General features: G+C 38.3%; 1 long non-coding RNA gene and 1 pseudogene across 2 annotated transcripts in view; both read right to left on the bottom strand.

Moving 5' to 3' along the window:
• Positions 1-26,662, bottom strand: part of LOC147584153 (uncharacterized) — a 449,134-nt gene that overhangs the window by 313,556 nt on the left and 108,916 nt on the right. For both annotated transcript variants that reach the window (XR_015250524.1, XR_015250537.1), the window contains exon 3: positions 831-917. This is a non-coding gene — a long non-coding RNA (uncharacterized LOC147584153). The remainder of the gene's footprint in view (positions 1-830; positions 918-26,662) is intronic.
• LOC112860504 (THUMP domain-containing protein 1 pseudogene) lies at positions 18,666-19,488 on the bottom strand (annotated as a pseudogene).

Raw genomic sequence — 26,662 nt, 5'->3', positions numbered from 1 at the left:
GCCTGTGGCCTTGATCCAATTAATTACTCATGTGCAGGGTGGCATGATCACATGACACAAAACTGGAATGCACACATCAGGCACTGCCATGGCTGCTCCTCTCAGAAGCCACTGAAAGCATGGCTACCCTCAAAGACTCATGTCTCCTCTCCAGTACATTCATCAAATAATATCTGCTTTTTTGCCTAAATGGTGAGGGAGATATGAATCCATTAGATTTGGCTCCCTGTGACAGAAAACCAAAAATCATAATGATTTAAATACATGGTGGTTTATTCTCCCTAGTGGAAGAAGTCTGGAGACGGGCAGTCCAGAGCTGATATGGCAAGCCACAAAGTCATAGGAATTCAAGAACTTTCTAACTTTTTGCTCCTTATACCAGAACATAGTACAGAAGTCATTGTTTCTGCTAACCAATAGTCTTTTCTTCTATCATTTCAAACCTGTGGTAGGATTGCACTTCCCTCCTTCTTTGAATTTTGGTGTGGCATGATAAAGGATATAGTGTAATCAACCAACAAACATCTTACACAAAACATGACTCACTTTTATTACACTTCACTTTTATTTACATTTTCCTATTTTTTTCTGTAAGACCTGTAGCAATTTCATATAAGAAAAAAAACACTGGCAACCTCTCATTTATCCATTAGGACAGCTGAAAGACCACCTATTTCATGCAGGCTCCCTTTATCAACCAGTAGAAGCCCAGTCTCCCTCTTATGAGTTCTCTTTAAATCTTAAATCTTGCTTGTCATACCCCCCCCCATTTTTTTTTCACATTTGCCTGTGTTATAGCTACCTATGTGAGTGCATGCCAGGTCCCCTACCTGATCATAGTTTCCTTGAGGGCAGGGTCCAGCTCTTATTCTCTTCCATCTTCCAAGATATGGTTGATGCTTGGCATGTGTTCTATACTGGAAGAAGAGAAAGAAAAAAGAAAGAGAGAAGGCTGTTATCAAATACTATTTATTTTGAATTTCAAATTGAAACAGAAATGAGCTAATCCTTCCTCATTAAGGAAGTACCTTAAGGAAGTACCTAAGTGCAAGACACCAAGTTCAGGTCCTTGACAAAGAGAATAATTTAGACAGAAAGCAAGCTCCACAGGCATTCAAGAGGTAAAATGATGCAACACAAGCAGAAATTTATGAACTGGCTGAATTTAGGTATGATCAAACTTAGGAGGCACATGGACAGGTTGTGCTGGCAACTGAATGTCATGGAGCATGGCACATGACTGTCTTCTGGAGTATACCAGAGCCTCCCTCCACACTGCCCAGGCATCCTAGTTACCTTGTACGTGAAACTTCTTTATAACTAAGGGCATGGTATTCATCAGTGACTGAAGATCCTGAAATATCATCTAAGTAAATATTCATACAAAATTCTAATATACAACAAAGAGTGCTGTGGGAAGAAGCTGATGTACTGGCATTACCCTCTAGGCAAAAATATTTTATTTAAAAAAAGTTTTTTAATCTATATTTATTTTTGAGAGAGAGACAGAGAGACAGAGTGTGAGCAGGCGAGGAATAGAGAGAGAGGGAGACACAGAATCCGAAGCAGGCTCCAGGCTCTGAGCTGTCAGCACAGAGCCCGATGTGGGGCTTGAACTCACTGACCGCAAGATCATGACCTGAGCCAAAGTTGGACGCTTAACCGACTGAGCCACCCAGGTGCCCCTAGGCAAAAATATTTTAAAGGAGAAGTAAGAGGGGATTGAAAATGTTCTGCATAACTGAAGCAGGGAAAGGGATCCTTCTTCTGTAATAGGGATCCAAAATAATAAGTGTGAGTTAACAGTGTGCACTTGTTACATGTGCTATATACAATGCACTATGGTACACATGCATTGGCTCATTTTGTCCCTACAATGTCCCCATGTGATGGATATTGTTTTAATCCCTATTTCTAAAATGCAAAAACAAAGGAACTCAGGGATTTGAGGTGATTTTTTACACTAATGTTACCATTTAATGGTCTCTCTGTATGTATACCCTGTGTCAGGTGACTTTGTGCTCCTCTCTTCAAAGGATGGAATCTCTTTCCCCATTCCTAGGGTCTAGGCTGATCTTGTGACTTGCTTTGGCCAAAATAATTTTACAGGGGTGACAATATGCTGGTTCAGAGCCTGTGTGTTAAGAAAACTTGCATGTTTCTATGATCTCTCTTAAAGCTTTGCTACTGCATGTGAAAACCTGGGGTAAGCCTGCTATCTTATAGAGGAACATGGAGAAGAGCTGAGTCATGTTACCTGACTCGCCAGCCCCCAGTTGACCCACCAGCTGACCACAGGCACATAAGTGAGCTTTGCCAGGATCAGCAAAACCTCCCAGCCAATCTCTAGATTCTTGAGCAAAAATAAATGTTTATTATTGTGTGTCACTGAAGTTTTGCAGTTGCTTATTAAGCAATATTATTGTGGCATTATTGTAGCTGGTAGAAGGAGAAATAAGGAGTTTCTTCAAGGTCACTCAGCTGGTAAATGGCAGAGCCAACATTTGAACCTAGTATGTCTACCTTCAGAGGCTGACATGCATGGGGAAGACCTGAGAAAGAAAAAAAAAAAATCACTTAGTAAATCTTCAAAGTTCCTCAGGATCTCCAGTCTCCAAGTCAGAGGTTCTGTGTTCAGTCCTGAGGTTCCAATTAACAAGTCCACACTTCTGGACCCTGGGTTCCTTATCTTTTATTTGCCTCCAAAATTTTATTTAAATTCCAGTTAGTTACATACAGTGTAATATACAATGTAATATTGGTTTCAGGTGTAGAATTTAGTGATTCATCACTCACTTATAACACCAGTGCTGATCACAAGTGCCCTCCTTAATGCCCATCACCCATTTAGCCCCTTTCCCCACCCACCTCTCCTCTTGTAACCATCAGTTTGTTCTTTGTAGTTAAGAGTCTTTCTTGGTTTGTCTCTCTTTTTCCCCCCACTTTGCTCATTTGTCTTATTTATTAAATTCCACATAAGAGTGAAATCATATGGTATTTGTCTTTCTCTGACTGAATTATTTTACTTAGCACAATACTCACTAGCTCCATCCACATTGCTACAAATGGCAAGATGTCATTCTTTTTTACGGCTGAGTAATATTCTCACACACACACACACACACACACACACACACACCACGTCTTCTTTATCCTTATATCCTTATCTTTAAAATGGGCATGATAATACTTCTTTTAATAAGATTCCTGTTAGGATCCAATGAAATACCTCATGTGAAAGTATTTCATAAATGGCTATGCAGATGCTGACTTCACATTCTCTACTACTGCCAACAGCTCTACAAGCCAAGACTGCTCTGCCTGAAGGGGCTTTTCTAGGAATTCCTCTGCTCTACTCCTGCTTAATTGTGGTATGAGTGCACCTGTGGAGGACAGGGTAGTCGATCCTTTGTCTTTATAGCATTTCCCTTCCCACAGCAGGAAATATTTAGCTGAGTTCTAAATGAGAGAAAAGGAAAGGAAGGGGGAATAACTTAAGCTGCTAGCAAACTCACAGCAACCCTTAATGGTGATTTAATGCTGGGAGATCTAGCTTGCCACAAGATTGTGACAGGACTGTATTTTGTTCTGTCGGGGTTAGGTGAATGGTAGAGTGGCTGTATTTAAAGGAAGTGGGGAGAGGGTTGTAGAAGGGCCACAGATCATGTATCTCAGAGCATGGTCTGGATTATAAGCAGAATTAAAGAGACATGGAGACTAGGAGATGTCTCAAGAATGACTTTTGAGGTAGGGTGTTTTCAAGGAAGGATAAAAAGGAGGGTCAGATTATGCCTAACTTGCACGTAATCCTCTTAGTTCTAGACTAAATTCTTCCTTCCTGTATGTAGCCCCAAATCCCACTTGGGCAAAGCCTTTACAGAGATCATGTAGCTTCCCTGATGGTTCTAGACATGGTCTTAGTGTCCAAAACTCAGGATTCAAAATTATGAAGTGTCTGTACTTGGCTCCTGTTTTCATCTTTTATACATCTACATACTTTAAAAAATGTACTATCATTTAATGTTTAACCCCAAATGCTACCTAGTTTTATGTACATACCAGTCTGCATTCATGTACTCATTCATCAAACACTATTTGTACCCATCTGTTATGTGCCAGGCTCTATGCTAGGCCCAAAGGACACAAAAATGAATGAAATGAGCTACTTGCCCTCAAAAAGAGCTCAGCCCATTAAAGAGGCATAGCTAGGGTTAAGCATCTATTGGCTCTATTGGTTAAGCATCTGACTTCAGCTCAGGTCATGATCTCACAGCTCGTGGGTTTGAGCTGACATCGGGCTCTGTGTTGACAGCTCAGAGCCTGGAGCCTGCTTTGGATTCTGTGTCTCCTTCTCTCTGACCCTCCCTGCTCATGCTCTGTCTCTATCTCAAAAACAAATACAAAACATAAAAAATGGGGGAGGAGCCAAGATGACGGAAGAGCATGGAAGGTTTTTTTTTGTGTCTTGTGTCCATGAAATACAGCCAGACCAACACTAAACCATCCTGCACACATAGAAAATAGATCTGAGGATTAACACAACAACCTGCACAACATGAGCCACAGAATTCAGCTGGTATGCAGTGCGGAGAGGCGAACTGGGGGAGACAGAAGCTGCAGAGGGCAGGGAGCTGCTTTTGAGGATGGAGAGGTGGGGTGTGGGGGCAGGGAGGAGGAGAGGGAGGAGAATACAGGAAAAGCTGAAAGGAGAGGGTTTAAATTCCATTAAGACTTTATAAACAGGCAGAATGCAGATTCTGAAACTCTGCAGGTCCATACATGGTGGTGCTCTGGTGGAAAGGGCTAATCCCCAGGAGCAGAGTGAAGTCCAGAGGTCTTAGGGGCACATGGGAAGAGCCAGTTCCCATGCTGGGAAGACACTGGTAGAGGCTGTGTGACTCTCCAAAAGGCAAAGGTGCCAGTGGACCCAGGAGAACAACCACATTCACTGGTGCTGGAACAAGGTCACTGGGGGTGAAGCCTGGTGCCAGATGCGTGTTGTGATTTGCCACCATCCCTGAAATGCTGCTGCTACACAATAATGTGCACTTTTTCTGGAGTGGGCTGGCACCCAGCCACAGTCTCTGGACGTCGGTAGCAGCATAATACCACAAACATTCAGGGTGCGGCCTGCACCTGGCCATTGCTCGGGAGATCCTCCTGCAGAGGCACAGAATGCATCAAAGCTGCAGTCCCTCAGAAATAAGGGGTCAGGAAACACAGCCACATCCGAGATAAAACTCAGTAGGGAGGTTCTGCCTGGAGCTTGCCTACGGATGGTGTAAAAGCGGGGAGTGGATGGAAGCCAAAGACAAGGGATGATTGTGGGATTGCTGATCTGGGAGAGCGCAGTTCCAATACTAGAGACCTGGTAGCTGGGTGATGCCATTTTCACCGCTCCTGTGCACACACATACGCACCTATGAGTGCCACAACACTCCACCCCAGTAGGCTAGCAGTGCCATCTAGAGGAGAGCAGAGTTACACTAAGCCCCACCCAACTGGGCCAACCACGCTCTTCAGAAACACAAGTCTCTTCACCTGCTTAGTTTATGGACTATAAAGTGCTTAATAGTTTGACTTCTAGGGGAAAACAAAGTGATTTCAGTCATATTTCAGTCTGTTCACTGGTCCATCTGTTTTCTTTTTTTTTTCTTTTTCTTTTTTCTTTTTTTTTTCTTTTTTCCCTTTTTCGTGTCTTTTCCTTTTCTTGAATATAGAAAGAGAAAAAAATCATTTTTATTTTCAATTTTTATTAAAAATATTTTTCTTTAATTTTTTTCTACTATATTTTTCACTTTTGTGTAAATGTTTTCAAATCCTATTTTACTTCCATCATTTCATTTTACTTGACTGTAGTGTATTCACTTTTTCAAGTTTTCAAATGATTTGCTTTTATTTTCCTTTTCCCTTTTTTCTCTTATGTATCAAGCCCCTTTCAACACCCAGGCCAAAACACACCTAGGATGTAGAATCCTTTATTCGATTTTCTTGTGTGTGTGTTTGTATTTAATATTTTAATTTTAATATATTGTTGAATTTTAATTTTTTTAATTTTAATTTTTTTTTACCTCATTAATTTCTTTTCTCCCTTCAAAATGATGAAATGAAGGAATTCACTCCAAAAGAAAGAGCAGGAAGAAACGACAGCCAGGGACTTAACCAGCATAAATACAGGCAAGATGTCTGAACCAGAATTTAGAATCACAATAATAAGAATACCAGCTGGAGTGCAAAGTACATTAGAATCCCTTTCTGTGGAGATAAAAGAAGTAAAAGCTACTCAGGATGAAATAAAAAAACACTATAACTGAGCTGCAATCTGGAATGGATGCCATGGTGGCAAGGATAGATGAGGCAGAACAGAGAATCAGCGATATAGAGGACAAACTTATGGAGAATAATGAAGCAGAAACAAAGAGGGAGATAAAGGCAAAAGAGCACGATTTAAGAATTAGAGAAATCAGTGACTCATTAAAAAGGAACAACATCAGAATCAAAGGGATCCCAGAAGACTAAGAGAGACAAATAGGGGTAGAAGGGTTATGCGAGCAAATCATAGCAGAAAACTTTATTAACCTGGGGAAAGACAGAGACATCAAAATACAGGAAGCACAGAGGACTCCCCTTAAAGAAAAACCGACCATCAATAAGCCATATCATAGTCAAATTCACAAAATACTCAGACAAAGAAATATTCATGAAAGCAGCAAGGGATAAAAAGTCCTTAACCTACAAGGGAAGACAGATCAGGTTTGCAGCAGACCTATCCACAGAAACTTGGCAGGCCAAAAAGGAGTGGCAGGATATATTAAATGTGCTGAATCAGAAAAATATGCAGCCAAGAATTCTTTATCCAGCAAGGCTGACATCCAAAATGGGAGAGATAAAAAATTTCCCAAAAAAAAATTAAAGGAGTTTGTGACCACTAAACCAGCTCTGTGGAAATTCAAAGTGGGACTCTCTGAGGGCAAAAATGAATGAATGAATGAATGAATGAATGAATAAATAAATAAATAAACAAATAAATAAATACCAAAAGCAACAAAGACCAGAAAGGACCAGAGTACACCACCACAAACACCAACTCTATAAGCAACATAATGGCAATAAATTTGTATCTTTCAGTACTGTAAACATCAATGGACTAAATGCTCCAATCAAAAGACATAGGGTAACAGAATGGATAAGAAAACAAGATCCATCTATATGCCCTTTACAAGAGACCTGCTTTAGACCTAAAGACACCTTCAGATTGAAAGTAAGGGAATGGAGAACCATCTATCATGCTAATGGTCAACAAAAAAAAGCCAGAGTAGCCATTCTTCTATCAGGCAATCTAGACTTTAAAATAAAGACTGTATCAAGAGAGGAAGAAGGGCATTATATCATAATTCAGGGGTCTATCCACCAAGAAGACCTAACAATTGTAAACATTTATGTGCTAAATGTGAGAGCACCCAAATATATAAATCAATTAATCACAAACATAAAAAACTCATTGATAATACCATAATAATAGGAGACTTCAACATCCCACTCACAGCAATGGACAGATCACCTAATCAAAAAATCAACAAGGAAACAATGGCTTTGAATGACACCCTGGACCAGATGGACTTAACAGATATATTCAGAACATTTCATCCCAAAGCAACAGAATATACATTCTTCTCCAGTGCACATGGAATGTTCTCCAGAAAAGACCACATACTGGGACACAAATCATTCCTCAACAAGCACAAAAAGATCAAGATCATACCATGCACATTTTCAGACCACAATGCTATGAAACTCGAAATCAACCACAAGGAAAAAGTTGGAAAGGTAATAAATACTTGGAGACTAAAGAACAGCCTACTAAAGAATGAATGGGCTAACCAAGAAGTTAAAGAGGAAATTAAAAAGTTCATGGAAGCCAATGAAAATGATAACAACACAACCCAAAACCTCTGGGATGCAGGAAGTGTGGTCATAAGAGGAAAGTATATGGAAATCCAGGCCTTCCTAAAGAAGGAAGAAGGATCTCAGATACACAACCTAATCTTACACCTTGAAGAGCTGGATAAAGAACAGCAAATAAACCCAAAACCAGCAGAAGACAGGAAATAATAAAGATCAGAGCAGAAATCACTGATATTGAAACCAAACAACAACAGCAACAACAACAACAACAACAACAACAACAACAACAACAACAGATCAAAGAAACCAGAAGCTGGTTCTTTGAAAGAATTAACAAAATTGATAAACCACTAGCCAGCTGGATCAAAAAGAAAAAGGAAAGGACTCAAATAAAATCAAGAATGAAAGAGGAGAGATCACAACTAACACAGCAGAAATAAAAGCAATAAGAGAATATTATGAGCAATTATACACCAATAAAATGGGCAATCTGGAAGAAACGGACACATTCCTAGAAACATATACACTACCAAAACTGAAACAGGATGAAATACAAAATTTGAACAGATCCATAATCAGTAAAGAAATCCAATTAGTAATCAAAAATATCCCAAAACAACAAGACTCCAGGGCCAGATGACTTTCCAGGGAAATTCTACCAAACATTTAAGGAAGAGTTAACGCCTATTCTCTTGAAGCTGTTCCAAAAAATAGAAACAGAAGGAAAACTTCCAAACTCTTTCTGTGAAGCCAGCATTATCTTGACTACAAAATCAGACAGAGACCCCACTAAAAAGGCGAACTACAGACCAACTTCCCTGATGAACATGGATGCAAAAATCCTCAACAAGGTATTAGCCAACCGGATCCAACAATACATTAAAAAAATTATTCACCACAACCAAGTGGGATTTATACCTGGGATGCAGGGCTGGTTCAATATCCACAAAACAATCAATGTGTTCATCTCATCAATAAAACAAAGGACAAGAACCCTATGATCCTCTCAATAGATGCAGAGAAAGCATTTGACAAAATACAGCCTCTTTCTTGATAAAAATCTTCAAGAAAGCAGGGATAGGAGAATCATACCTTAAGATCAGAAAAGCCATATACCAAAGACCCAATGCTAATATCATCCTCAATGGAGAAAAACTGAGAGCTTTCCCCCTATGGTCAGGAACAAGACAGGGATGTCCACTCTTGACACTGTTATTCAACATAATATTGGAAGTCTTAGCCTCTGCAGTCAGACAACACAAAGAAATAAAAGGCATCCAGATTGGCCAGAAGGAGATCAAACTTTCACTCTTTGCAGACGACGTGATACTCTATAGGGAAAACCCAAAAGACTCCACCAAAAACCTGCTAGAACTGATTCATGAATTCACCAAAGTTGCAGGATATAAAATCAATTCACAGAAATCGGTTACATTCCTATACACCAACAATGAAGCAACAGAAAGAGAAATCAAGGAATCTATCCCATTTACAATTGCACCAAAACCGATAAAATATCTAGGAATAAATCTAACCAAAAAGGTGAAAAACTATACACTGAAAAGTATAGAAAACTTATGAAATAAACTGAAGAAGACACACAAAAAAAGGAAAAAAATATTCCATGCCCCTGGATAGGAAGAACAAATATTGTTAAAATGTCAATACTACCCAAAACACAATCTACATATTCAGTGCAATCCCTATCAAAATAACACTGGCATTCTTCACAGAGCTAGAACAAACAATCCCAAAATTTGTATGGAAGCAGAAAAGATCCAGAATAGCCAAAGCAATCTTGAAAAAGAAAACCAAAGCAGGAGGCATCACAATCCCAGACCTCAAGCTGTACTACAAAGCTATAATCATCAAGACAGTATGGTACTGGCACAAAAACAGACACTCAGATCAATGGAACAGAATAGAGAACCCAGAAATGGATCCACAAATGTATGGCCAACTAATCTTTGACAAAGCAGGAAAGAATATCCAGTGGAATAAAGGCAGTCTCTTCAGCAAGTGGTGCTGGGAAAACTGGACAGCGACATGTAGAAGAACCTGGATCACTTTCTTACACCATGCACACAAATAAACTCAAAATGGATGAACCTCACTGTAAGACAGGAAGCCATCAAAATACTCAAGGATAAAGCAGGCAAAAACCTCTTTGACCTTGGCCACAGCAACTTATTACTCAGCATGTCTCCAGAGGCAAGGAAAACAAAAGCAACAATCAACTATTGGGACCTCATCAAAATAAAAATCCTCTGCACAGCAAAGGCAACAATCAGCAAAACTAAAAGGCAACCGATGGGATGGGAGAAGATATTTGCAAATGACGTATCATATAAAGGGTTAGTATCCAAAATCTATAAAGAACTAGTCAAACTCAACACCCAAAAACCAAATCATCCAGTGAAGAAATGGGCAAAAGACATGAATAGACACTTCTCCAAAGAAGACATCCAGATGCCAACCGACACATGAAAAAAATGCTCAACATCACTCATCATCAGGGAAATACAAATCAAAACCATATTGAGATACCACCTCATACCTGTCAGAATGGCTAACATTAACAACTCAGGTAACAACAGATGTTGGCAAGGATGCGGAGAGAGAGGAACTCTTTTGCATTGCTGGTGGGAATGCAAGTTGGTCAGCCACTCTGGAAAACAGTATGGAGGTTCCTCAGAAAATTAAAAATAGAACTACCCTACAACCCAGCAATTGCACTACTGGGTATTTATCCAAGGGATACAGGTATGTTGTTTTGAAGGGGCACCAGTACCCCAATGTTTATAGCAGCACTATCAATTTAGCCAAAGTATGGAAAGAGCCCAAATGCCCATTGATAGATGAATGGATAAAGAAGATGTATATGTACATATACATATATATATATATATATATATATATATATATACATATATATATGTGTATATGTGTGTGCGTGTATACACATATCCACAATGGAGTATTACTCAGCAATCAAAATGAATGAAATCTTGCCATTTGCGACTACATGGATGGAACTAGACGGTATTATGCCAAGCGAAATTTGTCAGTCAGAGAAAGACAAATATCATATAAATTCACTCATATGAGGACTTTAAGATACAAAACAGATGAACATAATGGAGGGGAAGCAAAAATAATATAAAAACAAGGAGGGGGACAAAACATAAGAGACTCTTAAATATGGAGAACAAACAGAGGGATACTAGAAGGGTTGTGGGGGGGTGATGGGCTAAACGGGTAAGGGGAATTAAGGAATCTACTACTGAAATCATTGTTGCACTATATGCTAACTAATTTGGATGTAAATTAAAAATAAATAAATAAATAAATAAATAAAAATAACATAAAAAAGGAAATTATTTTTTAAAAATGAGGCATAACTGGAGAATGGGGTGAATCTAAATTTGGGAAATCAGAAACTGCTTCCTGGAGGAAGTGATGCTCAAGCTGAGGCATGAATGATAAGGAGCCCAGGAAGTGTATAGTGAGCAATGAGCCTGAGCAAAAGCACAGAAGCAAGAAGCAGCAGGTGTGCTGTAGAACAAGGCGGTTGCTGGAGAACACAGGGAGGAGTACAGGGGAGCTAGAGAGAAGCCTGGAAAGGCAGGTCAGGCAGATTATGGGAGAGGCTTTAAGCCATGCTAAAGAATCTGCAGGTGCTATAGAATCAGCAAGTGCCTTAAACAGAGAAGTGGAATGGTTTGGTCCTCGCCACCTTCATAACTTGGTTGCTCAGACCAAAATTCGGAGTCAACCTTATACTTTTCATCATTCATTTTCACTGTATATCTAATCCATTAAATAATCCTGTGGATTCTAAAACCCAGCCACTCATCTTCCCCATGCCTGCCTCTACCCTCCTCATTGTCCCCATGACCTGTCACCTGAGACTGTCTCCTTATAACTCCCTGCTTCCATATCCTATGATTTCCCCACTGCAGAGCCATCTTTTCTAAACATAAATCAAAACCCATCTCTTCTCTGCTTCCATCTTTCTGATGGCTTCCTGACAGATAAAATCCAAGCTCCTCATCATGCCCTAAAATGCTCTATGTGATCTGGCCTCTTCCCACCCCTGTGAGCTCAATTTCCTTGCACATCCCCCCCTGCTCAGCTCTGCTTAGCTATGCTGGAGCTCTTGCTGCTCCCTCAACAAGGCAAGCTCATGACCATCCCACCACTTGCCCTTGAGGTTTTTTTTTTTCTCTGTTTTCCCATGATCCTCTCTCTTTTATTCAGATCTGTCCTCAAACAACTCCCCTTCAGACAGTCTTTATTAAGCATACTACTTTCCCCACCCCTACTCCCCACTACTAATCTCTGTCCTCTTATCTTGCTTCACTCTTTTTTTTATAATACTTATCAAAACTTTGCTGTGTAGATGCTGCTCTTATTCTTTATCTCTTCTTCTATAATGTTACTTTCTTATTTGCTACTCCCTCATTCTCTATCTTCCTTTCTAGAATTCTCTATTCAAAAGAGCAAAAACATCCAGTCTATCTAGTTCACTATGTCCCCGTGTCCTAGAAACATTATCTGAGCTCATAGGAGGTGCTAAAAAATATTTGTGAAGATAGAGTATACAGAAAATTAGCATGTTTGAGGCAAGATGATGAATTATCTTGTGGACTGGTTGAGGTATCTAAAAATTGGTCTCCATAGCTGGATTCAATCTTTCATTAACCTTCTACATCCCCATGTTTCCTCCCAGATCCTGAGAGCACTTTCTAAGATCTTTAAAAAGAAGAGCTTTACCTCTATAAATCCCACCTACAGAATAGGAGTATTGAGATTCCTGTAAAAATTAGTTGAGAAGATCAAATAGGAGAAGTGAAAACTACTACCTAGAACTTGATGACAAATTTGACTCCCAGGAATAGATTATTACAAGATGTTTGAATTCAGTGAATAAAAAAATACCATAGAGACTAATTCTTATTCTTTCTTGTACATCCTCAGACCCCCACCCCAGTGCCCAGATAACAGCACCTGCTATCTGTTGATTTCACAGAAAGCAAACAGCTTTTGCTCCAGAATTAGGCACATCTGGGATTCTCTGCTTGCTAGAACCATAAACTGCCAGGATACACTGATTCCCTGACTGACCTCCAAGATGAGGGAGGATTACTCCTTCCCATCTTACTGGTCTTCTGCTCCCAGGCCTCCATTCTTGTGATCATAGTAATTTTCTTAATACTTCATCTTGGCTACTGCTTTTTAGAATATGTTATTATAGGGGCATACATATCCAGGTCTCCACCCCCATGTTGACACTTTCCTAGGCTGAGGTCAAATTCAGGTACATTCTTCTTTTCCAATTACACACACACACACACACACACACACACACACACACACACACACAACTTGTCTTGTTAGAATATATCCTTTTGAAAAAGTAGGGGCAAATTACCAGCATTCTCTGTGTGAATGTTGATTTTTTTAACTTAATAGAGCTTATAAATTATTTTTATCATGACTTATACACAGAAGACAATTTTTTTCATAGTAAGGTACCCTTGAGTTTACTTAATAGGCCTTCTACCAATGAGTATTTTGGTTACTTCTAGGTTTTCCTATTCAAAAGTCACTGCACATGTGTGGGCATGACTATTGAATGACGTCATACACAAAGACTGACCTATGTAGGTATGCCACAAATTTTGATTTCTGTTGCTAAAAAATCTGCACCAATTTACATTCCAAGCAATAGCATATGCGTATCTGTTTCCCCAGTGTTATCAAGTTTTTCCATCTTCACAAATCTATTAAGTGAAAAATGAAATCTCATTTTTGAAGATTTGTATTTCTTTAATTATGAATAAGGTTGAACATTTTGTTAAATGCTAAAGACATTTATGTTTCTTTTTCTTTGAACATATTGTTAATATCCTTGATTCATTTTTCTTTCAGTTGGTGATTTTATCTCTTTATTTGCAGACACTGAATTAAGGAAATTTAGTTATAGCATAGTATTTTTTCCATGTTCAATTTTAAACATTTTATGTAGTCAAATTTGTCAGTCATTTTTTTGTGTATGGTTTTGGGGATTTATTTCTTCTTCAGAAATATCTTTTGTACTTCAAGATTACAAACGTATTCCATCACATTTTCTTTTAGAGATCTGTATGGTTTTTTTTTTTTCTTTCCTTTTTACAATTAATCCATGAATCCATATGGAACTGTGTTAGTTTTCCACTGCTGTATAACAAATTACCACAAGTTTAGCAGCTTAAAATAACACACATTCATTATCTCACAGTTTCTGCAGATCAGGAGTTGGGCATTATTTAACCGGGGCCTTTGCTTAGAATTGTATACACTCTGATCAAGATTTTGCTAGAATTGTGTCTCATCAGAAGTTCAATTGGGGAAAGATCCACTTCCAAGCTCTGTCAGACTGTTGTCCAAATTCACTTCCTAATGCTATAGGATTCATGGCATCCTCCTTCATCAAATCCAGAGAGAGAGAGAGAGAGAGAGAGAGAGAGAGAGAGAGAGAGAGAGAGAGACTCTAGCAAGACCTTACACCATTATGTAATTACACATATGTGATCACATACATTTCACCTTTTTCATGTTACAATGGTTAGAAGAGAGTCACTGATCCTTCCAGAGGGATTACACAAAGCTATGAATACCAGGAGCCAGGGGTCCTGAGGACCATTCTATTTCTGTACTCAACAACCTCTTTTTGATGAAAAGAGTGAGGTAGGAATAGACATTTTTTTAAGATTAGCCAAGTTCTCAATATCATTTATTAAATTACCTAACTTTCCCCTAACTGATTAGAAATTTGACTTTTTCTGTTTTCCTTAGAACGATACAGTTTATATATCTCAAACTAGGTCATTTCTCCTTTCCTCAAGTACAGCATCTGCAATACTGGGAATACAGTTTGTCAATTCCACAATCAGCTTATTGGGTATAAAAAGAGCACTTATCATGCTTTCTCCCCAAAGTCAGTCACCATTGTCAGTTTCTGTTATATTGTTTCATATATATGTATATTTATGTACCTATTCATATTTATTTACATACCCATATCTATTTAGCTATAGATAAAGTTGAAAACATAAAATGAAGAAGGTCCATTCATTATCTCATTCCTTTCCTCACAAGAGGTGCATATTTGCAACACAACCTCAGGCAAATCCAGGTATATGCTAGGAAACACTAAATCCTTTGTAAAACCCAACAGCTGACACTAATCATGCTCATAAATGAGACAAACTGAGGACCAACAAAAGGAAGTGGGAAGCCAACAGAAGACAATTTTTGAGGATATGAGCAAATCCCAAAGAAGATGATATAGATAACAAAGAATAGACAGCGTAATAGGAAAACCCAGCTGCTAGCAAGTGCCATATACTTAAACTGCCATGGTATCCACTTGGTCCTTTGTGTGTAGGATCCTGTGAGTTTGATAATAAAAATTAATAACTTCTGGGACTGTGTCCTATTTCATATTGGAGTCTGTGACCATCCATTGAAGCCAATATAATTGTCCCTCAGGAGCAGATGGTAGAAAGATGATGAAGCACATACTAGCCATGTCATTTCCTAAAAAAATGTCCATCTTCTCTATGTTATGGCAACCCATCCCTACCCTGTCACTACCTTTTTAGAAGAGGTTATTTCCTGTGGATTAGAAGTTGTTGTTGTTTTAATTACATTTATTTTGAATGGGGAATATACACATGTGGTAAAAAAATCAAATGTTGCCAAATATACATGAAAAAAAAAGTAAGTCTGCCCCTATCCCTGTCCTTAGTTCCCCAGGCGCCATCTCTTTCCCAGAGGGAGCCACCACTGTTATCTTTTCCTTTCATGTTCTTCCAGAGATTATATTTTACATATCATTCTATATTTTATTTAAATCTAGCATAATTTGTGTGTGTATATATATCATACATCTTGTGTTGTACATATATTATACATATTATACACATGTATTATACTATACATATATATATTATATATATATCACACTTTAAATAATAAAACAGTAGCATGCTTTACACCATTTTCTGTGCTTTTTTTCTTTTTTTCTTTTCTTTTTTTTTCTTTTACTTAATGATGTATCTTAGCATGTGTTCCATATTAGTACTATAGAGTTCCCTTATTTTTAATAGATACCTAGTATTGTTTGGATGTAATATAATTTTTATAATCATTCCTTATTAGTGGATATCTAGTCTATTTCCCATCTTTTGCTTTTAGAATAATGCTTTAATAACTTCATACTTTACAATACCATTTTAATTCCCAATCCTTTTAAAGATCAGCAAGAGATTACTTATAACATAATGTGCATTGTTTCTATCATTTATTACCATCTACCAAAAAGTTGTACTCTACTCCACAGCAGTTGTCAAATTGAAGTCCAAAGCAGAGGTCCAGATTGATAGCCACTGGCTAAAACTAATATAAAGACATGTTGTGTTTGATCCACATGACTATTTTTCCAAATGGAATGACTTTTCAGAATTAGAATGGTCAGAATTGTGATGTGATTTAGAGAAATCACATCAAAATCAAGATGTTGGGTGTCTCTTGAATAACTAAATACTCAGCAATACTGGACTCACTGCTTGTCCAATAGTAGTTAGCTGGAGCTGAATAAAAGCTGTTGAATTCAGGTATGGCATGCACTTCTCCAGTCCACCATATGACCAAGATGGGAACCAAGATTGTCCTACATCTTTGAGGTTGCATCAGTTGTCATTTATTATCATACATTCTTTATTTTTCCCTCTGTAGCAGAGTTGAGAAAAAAATGAAATGTTTTTGTATCCAAGTGTCTCCTAATAGTAGGAAAACAAAAGAAGTAGACCCATACTCACCACTCACTCCCTGTTGCCTCACACCCAGATGCTTCCTCACTCATTTACATAACTAGACTGGATTCTCAAAGCATTTGAGTTTGCAATCCTATGTTTAAAATAACCAGACTCAAACATATTTTCAGTAATAGTCCAATATAGACATACTATCTATCCTCTTTATTTAAACCCTCTATCCATTTGTCAACTTTTTTGACAGGTTTGACCTAGAAAAGATTATTTATTTTTAATACCATTTCTTAAAAACAAAAACAAAAACAAAACCCGAGTCTGTCCAATGGACTTTGCAGCTAAAGTGGCCAATCCATTGATTCTGGAGCAAGAAGAGCAGCTGGCAAAACTAATCAGTGTTGGGCATTTGCATTTTTTCCCTTTTTAATGTCTCCCCTGGTGCTGGGAGATTGGTTTTCTATGTTGGAAGAAGGGCACCACGAGCAGCTGCTGCCTTTCAGTCTAGTGCATAGTAAAGGAAAGAGCGTGGTATAGCATTCATCTACCAAATATCCCAACAGGTTAACCAGTTCTGGAGCAAGGAAGTCACAGCTTGCTTGTGAAGGTTCTTTGTATTGAGTATAATCGATTTTATGTTTCTGGGAATAAGATGTCTCTCCTCAAATTCCCTTTCTCTCTCTCTCTCTCTCTCTCTCTCTCTCTCTCTCTCTCTATATATATATATATATATATATACACTCTAGGCAGTAAGATGATGCTTCTTAGGCTTGAGAATCTCCTGTTGATGAGAGGCTGACCAAAAAAATATTAAATACAAGTATGAACTTGAAAAAAGTAAGTATATGCATGCTCCTAAAATGAGGCATCAATGTGATGCTTACTGCAAATTATTGAGTGCTTCCTAATGAGTGCTTCCAGACATTGTGCTCAATGCTATACATGCATTATCTCATTTAATTTTCTCAATACTCAAAACACATGTGCTATTGTTAACCCTGTTTTATAGATGGAGAAACTTAAAATAAAAAAAAATTATAGTGGTTTTCACAAGAACTCTAGGCTTGTAAAAGACAGAGTTGATATTCCTCTAGGCCTTTCTGATTCCCTTGTACCGTACCTTAGCTAAACCCCTGGAAAGTTTCCTTCATAGAATAAGCACTCTATAAGGAGGTTGCTATTGTATTTTCAGTGAGGACCACTGAGTGTATTCTCTTTGGAATATAATGCTTCTGGGGATAACCATTCAAGGAAGAACATTTTCATCCTACTTTTTATGTAATTTTTCCCTTCCTTATCTTTTCCACAAGAAGCAATCTGCTATTGGCCCCTTTCTCCTCAAACAATTCACAATTGAAGTAGCTACACTATGACCTCACTTCTATTCTGAAAGATCATTTCTTTTATTAGCCACGTCTCTTCCTGGTACTTGTGGGCTCTCCTTGATGCCCTAAAAAGTTAAGTCACTATTCACTAGCTCTTGCTGCTGGCGGCATACCATTCACTGCACCTACTTGGTCAGAGAGCCATACCTAACCCAGGTCACCTGTTCTCTAATCCGTGAAATTTCAAGCTTCACACCCCATTTCTCTCAAAAAAGATCTTTAGTGACACTTTTTTTTTAAAAAAAATAATTACTTTCAATTTATATATAATAAAAGACCCTCTTTGTGGTGTACAGTTCTGAGTTTTAACAAATCCACACAGTTGTATAGCCAGTATAACAATCAAGATAAAAGCACTTCCATCCTCCCCCCATAAATTATCTCATGCTATCCCATTATTATCACCCACCCTAACTCTTAAATCCTGCCGATAGCTGATTATTCTCTGTCCCTATTAATTTGTCTTCTTCTATAATGTCATATAAAATGCAATAGTACAATGTGTATCCCTTCAAATCTTCTTTCACTCAGCATAATGCACTTGAAATTCGTCAGCGTTTAGTCCACTCTTTTTTTACTGATAAGTAATATTCCATTGCATAGATGTTCCATAGATTGTTTTTTTTTTTTTTTCCAGGCAACAGACAGCTTTAATGATTTCTACTACCACTGTGTACTGTGGATTGGTAAGATCCACTTTATTTTCCGAATTGGCAGGCTGCCTACTATTCCTGCCAATTCTTTGAGAACTTCTTCTCTATTCATGTTGATGTTATTTCGAGATTTATATACAATCTGAAATGTCCCTTTGTTTGGAGCTTTAAACCAGGGTTCCAAAAATGTTTCTGCATATTTTTTCATGTCTTCTAAGAAAGCTTTGCATGTGCCCGAAATAGGTAACATTCGTAGAATAACCCGAGTCTTCTTCTTCTTGGTTTTATACATATCCTGAAGAATATGATGTACCAATTTCTCAGGTTCTATCCCAAGTGTCCTGATGAGGACTACGTTATTTGCTCCACTCTCCACTGATTGGAATCTTCTTAGCTTCATCTCCGTAGATGCTTTAATGTCACCAACTTCTTTCTTCAAGGCAGCCTCCACATCATCATCTTCTGCCTCACTTCCAGAGGGCTGCTGATCTTTGTAAACTTTTCCGGCCCGTACACGTCGTAGCCGTATTCGTTGAGCAGACTGTAGGCCTCCTCCACGCACTTGTGCTGGTTCATGTTGCAGGTAATGAGAATGCCCTGTAGCCCGGGTTCCAGCTGCGGTGGCCCGCCGCCATCGCAGCGCCGCGCCCGCTTGGCCTGCACATACTGAGCTTTCCCTTTGCGCTTTCCACCGCTAGACCGAGGAGGCTGCTGGACAGGGGCCGCCATGGCGCGTGAGAACCAAGGCTAGCTAGAAACAGCTTTCTCCTCTATTCCAGGCTTCCTCACCTCTCGATGTTCCATAGATTGTTAATCCATTTGACAGTTGAGGGGCATTTGGATTATTTCTAGTTTTGAGGACTATGAATAAAACTGGTATAAAACTTTGTGTAATGTATTTTTGAAAACACAGATTTTGTTTCACTTATGTAAATACCTAGGAACAGAATTGCTGGGTTATATAGTAAGTTTAACTTTATGAGAAACTACCGAACTATTTTCCAAAGTGACTGTAACATGTGCATTTCTGCTAGGAACATATGAGAGTTCCAGTTGTTTCACATCCTTGTCAGCACTTGATATTGTCAAGGTTTTTTGTTCATTTCTTTGTTTGTAGCTGTTTGTTTCTTTGTAACATCTTATAGATGTGTGGCGAAATCTCATCATGGCTCTAAAGCAATTCTCAGCTAACTAATGTTGAGTATCTTTTCATATGCTTATTTGCTGTCCAAATATCGTTTCTGGTAAAGTGTCTCTCAAATCTTCTATACATTTTTTTTTTTTTTTTTTTTGGAGAGAGGGAGAGAGAGAGAGAGAGAGAGAGAGAGAGAGAGAGAGAGAGCACAAGCAGGAGAGAGGAGCAGAGAGAGAGAGAGAGAGAGAGAGGGAGGGAGAATCTTAAGAAGGTCCCATACTTAGTGTGGAGCCCGAAACTTGATTCAATCCCAGGACCCTGGAATCATGACCTGAGCTGAAATCAAGAGTCAGACACTCAACCAACTAAGCCCTCCAGGTACCCCAAATCTTCTATACATTTAAAAAATTACACTGTGTCATTTGTTTAGTGATATTCTTATAATTTGAAGATTAATTCAATTTATGTTGATCTGCCTTTAAAATTTAAATATCCCAGGGGCGCCTGGGTGGCGCAGTCGGTTGAGCGTCCGACTTCAGCCAGGTCACGATCTCATGGTCCGTGAGTTCGAGCCCCGCGTCAGGCTCTGGGCTGATGGCTCAGAGCCTGGAGCCTGTTTCCGATTCTGTGTCTCCCTCTCTCTCTGCCCCTCCCCCGTTCATGCTCTGTCTTTCTCTGTCCCAAAAAATAAAATAAAAAACGTTGAAAAAAAAAATTAAAAAAAAAATTTAAATATCCCAGAATTATAAGCTTCTATAATAATAATAATAATATATATAATAATAAGCTGCTATAGAGCACTGATAACTTAATATAAATTAGTTCCATACATTCATTTAAAAGACAAAAGCACCTAGACAAAAGCTCATTGTTCTAGAGACTGTGAATACAAAAATAAGCAAACTCAGTCAGCTTTCAAAGAGACTTGTTTAATCAGACTGCTATCCACACAGCCAAATAAGAGCAACACTGTGGTAAAAGGGAATTTTATGGGCTTGAGTTGAGATTAGCATGACAATTTTAGAGCAGTACGCTCCCTACAACAACAGCATTAGAATTGCCTGGAAATTTGTTAGGAATCTACTGAATAGAAAGTCTGTGGAGGGACCATGTGTATTAAAAGTGTTCTAGTTTATTTTGATGTTCAAATTTGAGACCAAGGAAAACTGCTGTAGATATCTAGAAGATGAGGTGAATGGTGAAAATTTTTGCTCAGGCTCAAGTTTTATATCCATATACTGTTTAGTAGTTTTCATCTTCTGACTATAGTGTTTGACTCGAAAATTTGGTGGGTAAAAATCCCTCATGTACTTCATGGTCAGCATTATAGTCATCAGAGAGTTACTTGGTCCTGTGTGTTAATTCTGAATGCAGTCAGCTGGTCACTCTCAGAGAGGTGAGTTGTCTCCCCACTGCCCTCCGCCCTTTCTAGCTCTGGTCAACTGCAGCAAGAGGGAAAAAAAGCAGTGTATCTTGAGTGAACAAAAACATAGTAATAGGTCCAACCCAGTTTTAACAGATCAATAATCTTGCCACAACACTTCTTTCCTGATTCTAAGAATTTTTCTCTTTATATTTTTGTGGTTGACATTGTTTCTTTTCTAGAAGATTTTTGAGCAGTTACTTCGAGGAGTTACTAATTCTTACCTTGTGCACACTGCTATAGAAAGGTTTCAAGGGAATAAATTTTTTTTCAGAAGAAAAAAGTAAGTCAGAGGCAAGTTATCTTTTTGAAACATTTAACCTAATTCCAGTTGTACTCATTCTCTACTATATAAATTTGCTATTTTCCCAAATGACAAGTATCCACTCAACCTGTGCTATATGCAAAACTTCCAAAGTATATGCCAACCAAAATCTTGTATATAAATATTCATGGAAGCATTATACAAATAGTCAAAAAGTAATTTCACCAAATGATGAATGGATTAAAAAAAATGTAATGGGGCTCCTGGGTGGCTCAGTCAGTTGAGCATCTGACTTGGCTCAGGTCATGATCTCACAGCTTATGAGTTCGAGCCCCACGTTGGGCTCTGTGCTGACAGCTTGGAGCCTGGAGCCTGCTTTGGATTCTGTGTCTCCCTCTCTCTCTGCCCCTAACCCACTCACATTCCGTCTCTGTCTCTCTCTCAAAAAAAATAAACATTTAAAAAAATTTTTTTAAAAAGATAATGTAACCATCTAAATATTATTTGACCTAGAAAACTGATGAAGTACTGATACATGCTACAACGTGTATGAACCTTGATAACATACTAAGTGAAGAAGCCAGATATAAAAGGTCACAGAGACATCGGTAGAGACAGAGAGCAGATTAGTGGTTGTCAGGATCCAGGGGAGAGGGGAACAAGGAGTGACCAGATTTTCTTTTCAGAATGATGAAAGTGAAAATGTTCTCAATTTAGATAGTGATGATGGCTGCACAACTCTATCAATGAATGTACTTAAAACCACTGAAGTATATAGTTTAAAAGGGTGAAATTTGGGGGTTTTGAATTATTACACCTCAATAAAATGTCCCAAAAAGAAAAAAAAAGTTGAGGGGTTAAGTCTCTTCTTATTGAACAATTTCTCAGTTTGGGTAAGTTTTGTGCAGTAGAGTGGGAGACTATGATGAGCCTTGAATGACCCTGTAGAGAGAACTGAACAGCCACACGATCAGACCTGCACTTACGATTTATTCTTAAAGTAGCAAGCCTTGTCAGGAGAATGGCTTACAGGTTGCAATGTGGGAGAAGGCCACTGAAGGAATTATACTGTCATTAGTATTTTAAATTAAGATACCATTCTTAAAATGTCCAAATTTTCTATGAGAATCTTAAAAAGTGACCTCCTTTTCACAATCCTCTGATGAAGTATATATAAAACCCTACTGTAGGGTAAAATCTTTCAGCCAATCTATCTATACTCATTAAACTACCATCCTGCTTATTATTGTTTCTTTATTATAATTTAATTGATCATCAGCTTTGATATTATTAGCAACAAATACATTTTCAACAGGAATTTGCTTTCTAAATCACTCCTCTGGTGAAGGGACCATAAGAGACAACAGAGAGGGAAAACCTGGTGAAGAGTGAACAAACATATGTCCATGAGAAGTCACAGGGATAAAATATTAAAGAAAAGCATGAGAATGGGACCAGCTAAAAGTTTAATCTGAAATTGAAAGTATAACATATTTAAATTATGATTTAGAAGTAAAAACACAATCCAAAAGTTAAAAAATAGGACAATGGAGGGGCACCTGGGTGGCTCAGTCAGTTAAGCTTCCAACTCTCAATGTTTGGTTTTGGTTCAGGTCATGATCTTGTGGGTTTGAGCCCCACATCAGGCTCTGTGCTGACAGTGCAAAGCCTGCTTGGGATTCTCTCTCTGCCCCTCTCTATGCCCCTCCCCTGCTCACGCTGTCTCTGTCTCTCTCAAAATAAAAAAAAAAAAAAAAATTAAAAAAATAAAAACTAGGACAATGGATTTAAAAATTATGGCATATCCATATGGATATTATGAAGATATTAAAAATCAAACTTCATATTTAGTAACAGATAAATGATCATAAATTCCACTATAGTTTAAAAAAGCTCAGTTATTAATATAATGTGATCTCAAGTATGTATTTGTATATACATATATATAAAATCTTCTCATATATAATTTTCATATATATGTATATAAATATATAGTTTTCAACACAAAATACAGGTATACATATATAAACATATATTTTCTGTTATGAATGAAATAAAATTTTATACACTTATATTTATAAAATATTATACATAAAATAATACTTTTATATGTATCAGTAAAGTGCTCAGAAGGATGATTATGGGTCATTTTTATTCCTTTTATTACCAGTCATGGGGCTCTAGCATGATGGATACCCCAACAGGTTGGAAATTAGAGCATTAAAACTGCCCTTTGATGTAGCTCCTTTGGAAAATATGTTGGATGCTTCTTAAAAAGTTAAATGTGAGGAGCCCGGGTAACTCAGTTAGTTGAGTGTCTAACTCTGATTTTTGCTTAGGTCATGATCTCACAGTTGTGAGTTTGAGCTCCACACCAGGTGTGGAGCCTGCTTAAGATTCTCCCTCTCCCTTAGCCCATCCCCCACTCAAAAAAAAAAAAAGTTAAATGTAAATTTACCATATAACCCAGCAATTCCACTCATAGGTATCTGCCCGAAAGAAATGGAAACATGGCCACACAAAGACTTGCACTTAAATGTTCATAGCAGCGTTATTCATAATAGCTAAATGGAAACAACTCAAATGTCCATCAACAAAATATGGCATATCCATACAATAAAACACTATAAAAAGGAATGCATGATGCATGCTACAAAACATTATTGTAACCAAAAGAAGCCAGACACAAAAGACCATAACTATAGGATTTTATTTATATGAAATGGGAATGGGAACAGAGATTAAATTTAAATGAGTATTATGGATCTTACTGAACAGATGAATGTGTTATGATAAGCACAACCCAGTAAACTTGATAAAAATCACTCAACAGTATACTTAAAATGGGTAAATTTTCTGATATGTAAAGTACATTTCAATAAAAACTTTTAAAAATTGAATTTTTTTTTTTAAAGATGAGCTTTAAATTAAGTTAGTAGACCTCAGCAGAGATCTACAAAATCACCTTTGGAAGACAGAATGACTCCCAGGCCAACAAGACTTGACTATAACCTGACAACATAGGAAGAAATCTACAGAAGGAATGTGTTATCGAAATGGAGGGTGGGCAGTTTTGGGACTACAGGTAAAGGGGAGAGATGGTCTTGACTTACAGAGTATCATTGTGTTGGTGTTTCCATTACTCTTGTCATGAGGCAGGTAGGAGGAGACGAAAGAGGTGGTACTGAAAAGAAAACTCAGCTAAGAGTTAGCTAAACAAGTCCCCAGGCACTGATCCCAGACACCCAGTCCAAGAAAACATTTGTTGGCTAGCTTCTGCAGCCTCGCTGCAGGGTGACGATGCACTGATAAGTGAACACAAGTCCTTCTAGACTGTGGCTTTGCTCTCGTAACTCAACAAGCTTAAAATTCTGGGTACCATAGCTGTTGCTATGAACCCAATTCATGTTAATTCATCCTTGTGAAAAACAGGCTTCTGACCTATTAGGCAGAGAACCTGAGTGTGGAGGGTGGTGAGTTTCCCAGACTAGATGTCTTCCAGGAGAACTGGTCTGAGTGATTGGAGACCTCTTCAGTTTGTCCCCTCTATCTTGATGTGTGTGCCTAGGCCAGAATGTAGTTGGCACAACCCATTGCAAGACAGTATAGCATATGATAAGAATGTAGACTTTGGAGTCAGACTGCCTTGGTTCAAAGCCTATGATACTCCTTAGCAGCTGTGTGACTTTGGAAAAGTTACTTAACTTCTCTGTTTCAATTTCTCATCTACAAAACAGATAAAAACAGTATCTTCTTCACGTGGCTGTTAAAATGATTAAATAAGATCATACACATAAAGCACTTAGCACAGAGCTTATCAGCTGGTAAACACTGGAACATTAATTATTATACTTCAATTGGCATTCTTTTCACACTTTTCTGTTTTTAATCAATTTCTTATAATGAATATATATCATTTCAGTTTATAATCAGAAAATGACATTATCCAAAACACTTGAAATAAATGCAATTTCTGTTTAACCAGAAAAGAAAAAAGAGTAAAGAACAGAGATGGAGGAAGAAAGAGGAAAAGAAGGAAGCATTCAAAAATGCTAATGAGGAACATTTTAGAAGGACAGAATGTTGAAATCCAGGCCTTTCTGTGTAATACAAGCCATCTGGTGACTGCATCTGAACAAGCCTTACTGAGATTTTTCTTGAGAGTTCTTTTGCACTGTTCATTCCACACTTCATCTCAGTTGGCAAATGGGTGGATTTGCCCTGCACAGAACAGGGATAGTCAGTGGAATGAAGCGAGAAAGAATAATCCAGTGAAGAAAGTGAGAATTGTTTAAGGTAAGAGGCAGAAAGGAGCCCTTATCCACATTCCTCTCCAATCTCTCAGCGTTGGAATCTAAGTCTGTGGTTTTAGACGAGGCTCACACACAATTCAAACCACAGATGCAGTTCCCTTCCCGAGTCCCAAAGGCTCCCAATCAGCCCTCGGCCTTGTGTAGGGAGCTGTTAAACCCCTACCCATGGTTTAATTAATTTTCTGAGACAAGTGATTGGTTGACATGACAGCAGTAAACATCAAATTCCATTAATTAATGCTGAGACATCAGTGTCTGTGTTGTTCCTCAATTACACATTCAGATGCAGCCCCCTTGTGCTGGCATGAGTTTGGTGTTGAAGCCCCAGAAAGTCCCTCATAATGGAAGGGCCACCAAAGGTGGTGGGGGCAGGGGGCGGGGGGGAGGATGGCATGGGGCACTTACACCAAGATAATCAACTTGGAGAAATTCATACTCCAATGTGCACTCCCCAGAGAAAGGTTTTAGAGACCTAGATGAAAGGATTTAAATGGTTTTGGGTGAGGCATTTTCATTTTGCTGGTGGCCTGGAAGGGAACTATCAGCTTGATGAACACAGAGCTTCCCTTGGGTTCCAAGACACTCTCTTCACACAGGCTTTCCCAGCCTTCTTCCCTTGCCCCCTCCTCATTGTTCTCTTTCTCTCTCTCTCTCTCACACACACTCCTTTTTTTCCCCCCTAACTACAGTCATCTTCAATTTCATGTTAATTCAGAAGAGAGTCAAAAGGGAACAAAAAGCAATCTTTGCTTCTTTCACTCAAGTAA

This window comes from Puma concolor, chromosome A1, assembly GCF_028749965.1.
Source record: "Puma concolor isolate L17-30 chromosome A1, mPumCon1.1.hap2, whole genome shotgun sequence".
NCBI lineage: Eukaryota > Metazoa > Chordata > Mammalia > Carnivora > Felidae > Puma > Puma concolor.
This window is presented reverse-complemented; position numbering and strand designations above follow the sequence as displayed.